Source organism: Schistocerca americana, chromosome 11 (assembly GCF_021461395.2).
Source record: "Schistocerca americana isolate TAMUIC-IGC-003095 chromosome 11, iqSchAmer2.1, whole genome shotgun sequence".
Classification (NCBI taxonomy): Eukaryota; Metazoa; Arthropoda; class Insecta; order Orthoptera; family Acrididae; genus Schistocerca; species Schistocerca americana.
This window is the reverse complement of record NC_060129.1, coordinates 117,085,399-117,092,874: the sequence shown is the minus strand read 5'-3', so window position 1 is coordinate 117,092,874 and position 7,476 is coordinate 117,085,399.

Here is a 7,476-nt window from a genome sequence, read left to right as displayed (position 1 = left end):
CACAACAAAGAGATGAACCCACAGGCAAAGAATGAAAAACTTTTTGAAAGAAAAGAAAGAGGACATAAATTATTTGGTGTGGTCATCAGTAGGTCAAACAAACTTTAAACTAATTATACTATATTGTTGTTATTACTATTGTTATTACTATCATCATCATGTTACATTAAAATTGGGGGTAATTGTTATGCGGGTTTGGGGAGTTGGGTGGGGGCAGGGGGAGGGGAAGAGAGAGAGAGAGAGAGAGAGAGAGAGAGAGAGAGAGAGAGAGAGAATGTGGCAAGACCCGCCAAATAAAGGGGGGTGGGACATGACCTGTTCACCATGAAACTTGGGAGATACCAGCATTTCCAAGAAAAGCCAAAGTTGGAAACTGGCAACACACTGATTGAAGAAAAGAAAAAAAAAACAGGCTCACAGAATACATACTGGGTTTTAGTCAAAGCTCAAAGAATGACATGGTTGAAACAGTGTGGCCCACAGCTAGTGAAAAATGGGGAAGATGAACCAAAACTGTGAGATATTTACTGCCTGCTCAGTCTTCTTTTTGTCAATTCAGTTCCAATTTTGACTTCCATTACATTACAGGGAAAAACCAGACATCTTTCACAGCAACCAACACTCCCCTATTTGCACACAGGAACTGCAGTGCTGTGTCTACACAATTTGTTCCTTCAGCAGTGAATCTTTTAGTTTCTCTCTCCTTTGAAACAACCATTAACAACCATTGATTATAATAGCTAAGAATGCCAGTACTGGCAAATACACAACCACAAGCAAGCAAGAACACTGATATATAGATTTTGCAAACTTCAACAACTGTGCCCCAAGGGCACCATTTAAAAAAAAAATGCCCTAGGGCTTAACAGAGAACATATCTGCAGAAAAAGAAATTGTCACAACCATCGCACCGGGCGGACACGCCGAGTGTACAGATATGCTTCACAGTATACTATACATACTACAATCTACATAATTAGCTAAACACCAATTTCTACACACAAATATATGTGAGATATACATATGCTACAACACAGTTATGTCATTTGCTACAGAGGGCCTAGCTTATACAGTAGGTGCCAGCAAAGCTTTACAATTGACGAAGCGGTGAAAAAGTTAACATTTGAGATCCTTCGTTCAATATTGCACAACACGGTGAGATAAATCACCACATTGTCAAACTAGATATAATTTGAAAAATATACACAATTAGACCCCAATGCACTCAGAATTTGTAGACTTAGTACAAAGTTGGAAGAAGCTTAAGAGATGTTATAAAAATATTTAACAACTCCAGCAAAAAGAACATCAAAAAGGTATCACTCCTTCAATAGGAAAGTCAATACAATGTTCTCGTGGATTGTCGAAAGGAAACCACATACAAAAATGCTTGCAAAGTGATGGACACAAAATAATGAGGTAAAGATACAATACGAAATTTTAAGATGCTCGATATTAAATTCGTAAATCACAGAGCAATCTGTTCTCAAATTCTACTGCTCTAACAGTCTATCGGCAAAGATCTAATTTTTGACACACAGAAAGCACCTGTGAATACATGCTACAGAATATGCATACATCAACTATTCTAACTACCTCAAAATTAAACAAATATTCAACACATGTTATTTTCAATGCTTTATCATACTACTAGTCTACACGACATTTCTAGAAAGGAGATATAACACACAAATGCTAGAATTCCTGTCTCTTAAAACCAAAACAAACAGATAAATAGAACTGTGTTTTCCTTACAATACTACTCAAAATAAGAATACATTATTCTGTAGATAGTCATAATTTGCAATCTCCTTGATAAGATTTTTCTCTCTAATACCATTTTTATCATAAATGCTTCCAATGAATAGTCACAAACAAAAAAGCTGCAATAACTAGCTACACAATATAGCAGTCATTGCGAAGTACAATAATTAGCTACATCAATCTTTGACATAAAAGTTTCTTTGGCACTTTATGGACAAATATAAAAGAGAAACTGTTTAACAAGAAGCATATTATATGAAACTAGACATTGCTTCAAAATATTATGGACACATTTGGCACGGAATGTTTTGTTTATGAACAATTCTCTTTTTTACACATAATTTGTCTGAAAATTGCTTCAATGAAAACATGAAATGTAGAAGCAACAGATTGTGGTGGCTAAGGAAACCAGTTCAGGAGTAATGGCAGGACGTAACGTGTGCAATGTGTGTGGGAGGTGGATTAAGCTCGACATTGGGGATTTTTCTCTCATTACTGAAATATGGACGATGGCATCTGGCAGGTAAAAACAAGTCGACTGGATCAGAAGCTGCCAAAGAGTTTGAAGTGTCTGAAGTCAGACTGTGCACACAGGTACCAAACACACTGCCTACGGTAAAGTGTGTCAAGTAACTGGTATTCAAGTCTCAAAAGTCTAATTAGTGTGCCAGCTTCAGTTTTCTTTACTTTCCCCACATCATTTCAAATTAATGTTGGGATGATTCCTGTGACAGGGCAAGCTCAGCTGCATCTCTCATTCATGGACTATAGAGAAATGTATGTTAACAAATCAAAAGTGCAAATATGAAGTAATCATCAAGGAAAGTCAGAGATGAAAGAAAGTGTCATCATTCAGAATCCAGTATGACTTGGATGCAATTACTATTTAGCATAACAAATTTCAGGGCTGAAGTACACTTAACAGTGTTGACACCTTTTTCCCTGCATACTAATATTGGCAATTCATTGACATTGCCATATTGTATATGGTATCCAATGAGAATCACCAAATCTAATTATTTCTTTCAGTAAAAGATATGAATTGATTACATTTGTTTTTGAAATGCCGAGTGCCAGAATAACTTTCTCTGATCTGTTTATTTTGAATTTATAAGCTGCTTATTGGCTTTTGAATTTCTTTGGTGACTAGATATTCTGAGTGACTGACTTGTAGTATGGCCCAAGACCCAGGTTAGGTTGGAATGCGATAATCAGCTTGCGAGTTGGAGAAGCCAGTGAATCTCAACATTAAAATATGATTGCTACACTGGACTGAATTGCAGCGTTTCCTGAGATATACATTCGTCACTGAAAACCTACTTGTATGCCTTATTTCCAATCTTGCTGAAAATTCTGATGGTGTGGTTAAATTCTAATCTAACACAACAAAATACCAGCTACCTTTATTTATGAGCCATATTAAATTATGAAAGAGGATTCTGACTGGCTGTTGACAGCTGTCTCACAATTAGTCATATTCAGTTCCCATCGTTTTTCGTGCAAGTTGTTACAAGCTTTGGCACAGAACCCAACAGTTGCCGGCACTCTAAGTGCACTTTCACCATTTCAGTTTGCAGCAAATGTAAGTTAAGTGAATGAATAGAAGAAACATTCTGCAATTTTTAAGCACAGTATTAAGGTAAGTCAGCTGGCCCAGCCACATCAGTTAAATGTCTTGATATTATTGGAGAGTTGTGGGAAAACACAATGCAGCTGTAAAGGAGACTGCATACAGAATAATCGTGTTATCCATTCTTGAGTACTATTCCAGAGTTTGGGATTCTCACTGTGTAGGATCAAAGGAAGACACTGAAGCAACTCAGAAGTGTGTTGTTAGATCTTTCACTGATCAGTGGTAGATACAAGAGTACAAGTCTAGCCATGCTTTCTTACTGAAATACAGTGTCAAATCAGGTGATTAGCTTAGAAAGAAAGAAAATGGAAGATATAAAAGAAGGGGGAAATTAAATTACTAACCTTACATCCTCCCGTTTTTTATATTTGTTTAAAAAGATCATCTGATGATGACTCGGTAATAAGTAAAAAATGGTGATGATACCATTTGTGTGACCTGAGGATGAAATATATAACAACAAAAACAACAACAAGAAGTTCCGTTAAACTTCCTTACTTAATTCAAGGTTGATCTTAAAACTTCTGGCATTAACTAGGGTCACCCTGACACATACAAACTCCACAATAAAGTTCCTAGGCTGCCTCTCAGATCAAAACAGGAGTCATACTATGTTATGGGTTGTCTCTGGTGCTTTTCAACAGTGTTCCTGATAAATCATGAGCGACTGTTGAATAAGATCGACAGAACCGACTGGGAACTAAATGCAAGGGGATTCATAGTAGACTGTCTAGATTTTGCCAATGATACAGACATTACATCAGTGACATAGAACCAACTATGTTTCAAATTGAACTGTTAAAGGAAACAACCAAGCAAAATGATCAGCAGATATCATTCCCCTTCCCCTCCAAACTCTAGACGAAATATGGAGAAAGCAGCAGAATGGAAAATTTAAGTGCAAAGTTGAGATTATACTTAAAAACAGACTGTACAAGGTATCTCTTAATGAAGGAATAAGTGAACTTGAAATGCCCTACCAAACATCGCACACAATCTACAATAAAAAAAATGCCTTTTACAAAACGCTAAGATACAACACGATTAAACAGTTCTGTAACCAGTATTTATGTATACAGCTGAAACCCTATCCCTAAATGCAAATAATGGCCTCCTTGAAGAACTGAAGAGAAAACGAGTGTAGAATTGTTAGGACAATCATGGGATCCAATTACAAGAATGGCATACACCAAAACAGACGCAACAAGAATGTCCATGGAAAAAATTGAAAAATTGCAGACACAATCTGCAAAAGATGTGTACAAATTTATGGCTACTTCAAACAAATGAATGGAAACAGTTTGACCAAGATGATCTCTGAATTTTCTTATTCAAAACCCAGAAGCACAATCCCCTGGTTTAGAAGTACCAAAAAAGTCCTCCAAACTCCTACAAAACAAATCCAATGATACCCCTGACAGGGATATCTACCGCAAGAAGATAGTGAAGACCAGGCTACACTGAGACAGAGAAACCAAAGAGAAGACACTGTGCTCCTTGGATGGAGAACATAAGCGAGCCCACTCACAAAAACTGAAGCCAATCTGGACTTCAGAGTAATCAAAGTCAACTGCCATATGTAACAAGACTTTGTATGATTCTAGAGGATCCCAGAGAAATAATAATAATATAAAAAATACTAGGATTGGATCAGAAAATACAGAAAATCATTCAGCAGACATTAACAAATACAACATCCAAAGTGAAATTTATGAGAAAACTTTCAAAATCATTCGAGGTAAAAACTGGGGTTAGACAAGTTGATGGGTTATCGCCTACTTAGCCTTTGCAGATGATCTCACAATAATGGCAGATTCTTGTGAGATGGCTATAAAACAGATAGAAACTCTAAAAGTATGTCCAGAGAAAGTCAGCCTGCAAATATCATTTGAAAAGATGGTGTTTACAACAACAAATTTAAAAATTTTCAAATTACAAACCAAATATGGAGAAATTAACAGTATCACACTTTAAATACCTAGGAGAAATTATCTCCGAAAATTATGCACAACAAGAAAGAATACAAAGCTAGTAAAGATTTAGGATTAGTGTAAAACCTCTATAATAAAAAATGCTAATCTTTAAATGCCAAAATTAGACATTACAAAACAGTAATTAAACTATCACTGTTATATGCCAGTGATACCTTAGCTCTAAACAGGAAAACTGATATAGAAAATCTAAAGAAAGAAGAAAGAAAAATAATTAGAAAAATTTTGGGGCCAAGGTGGACAGAGAATGGATATAGACTACAGAAAACGTCCAAGATTGAAGAATATTCGAATATAGAGACAGACATGAGGAAAAGATGCCTCAAATTCTGTGGCCACATAATGAGGTTTCCCTTGCTAATGGTTGAGAAAGGATCCAAAATGTTAAAAAAGACTTGGAAATAGCCAAAATCACCAAAGAAGAAATAAAGGTAAGGAACAATTTTAGAACAAAAGTGGAAAAATGAGAGGTTAAACCAGACAAAAGCCTGAAGAACCAGAACAAAATAGAGTGAAGAAAGAAGAGCTAAATTCCCACAAACAATGAAAAACTGGTGGGGAAATAAAAAGAACCAGAAGAACGGAAAATGAACCATCTTTACTAAGCATCTTCCACGCTCGAAGTTTTGCGACTAGTAATAATAATAATAATAATAATAATAATAATAATAATCCCGTGTGGAGTTGATAGTCTCCCATCGGGCACCTCCCCAGGTGGCAGATAGGGAAATGCTTTCCAGATATGGAGGATACCGGGGAAATAAAATACCCGGGGTGGACCAAAACTATCAACCGAAATCCACTAACGTCTGCCTGGTATTTGGAAACAGAACAGATCCCTCCTGAATGGAAATGTGCACTCATCGATCCATTCCACAAAAAAGGGGACAAAACTGAACCAAATAATTACAGGGGTATCTCACTCGTACCAGTCACATATAAAATCCTATCAAAAGTTCTCATGAATAGATTAGAAGAACAAGCTGACCCACAAATAGAAGAATACCAGGCTGGTTTTCGAAAGGGATGATCATGCACAGAACAGATCTGGAATCTGAAAATGATTCTCCAGATGAGAAACACCCCAAACACAGTGGTCACTTTTGCAGATTTTAAAAAGGCCTACGACTCAATAGACAGAGTAGCGCTCTGCAACACGCTGGAAGAATTCAGCATTGACAGAAAGACAAGAGCAATCATTCGGCAAACATTATCTGACACAATCTCCGAGGTTAAATTTATGGGGGATATCTCTGAACCATTTGAAATCCAAACTGGAGTGCGACACGGTGATGGACTTTCACCATTACTCTTTAATATCACTCTTGAAAAAATTATCAGGACATGGGAAAAAGAAGTCAAAGGAATCCAAATTGGCATTAGAAAAGATAATAGATTCAATGTGAAGTGTTTAGCTTTTTCAGATGACCTTGCAATCCTCACAAATAACAGAAAAGAAGCCACTAACACCATAGAGAAGTTACACGAAATTGCACAAAGAACTGGCCTGTAAATTTCGTATGAGAAAACCCAATACATAGAAAGAGTGCCACAAGACAAATTGCCTATTGTGACAACCCGTGCAAAAATCGTACAAGTACCACATTTTAAGTACCTGGGAGAAATCATCCAGCCATCAGCGATCAACCTAAAGGCCAATGAGGAAAGAATAAAAAAACTACAGGAAGCGTATAAACTCACGTGGAACTATTATAACAAAAAGTCCATATCCATTAACGCAAAATTGAGGCACAACACTGTCGTACTTCCGGAGGCACAATATGCATATGAAACAACACAAATAGGTGGGCAAATTAAAATCAAAGAAATAGAGAAACAAGAAAGGAAAATTCTCAGGAAAATTTTTGGCCCGATACAAGAGCAAGGAATCTAGAAGAAGAGACAAACATCAGAATTATATAAATACACAGACAAGATTACGGATACAATAAGGAAAAGAAGAATGCAGTTCTACGGACATATCCAAAGGATCAATGAAAACAGAATTTCAAAGCGAATTCTTAAAGTCATCAACTCAGGCAAGGGAAAAACAAAATGGATAAAAAGTTGCAGAGGACCTCAGACAAG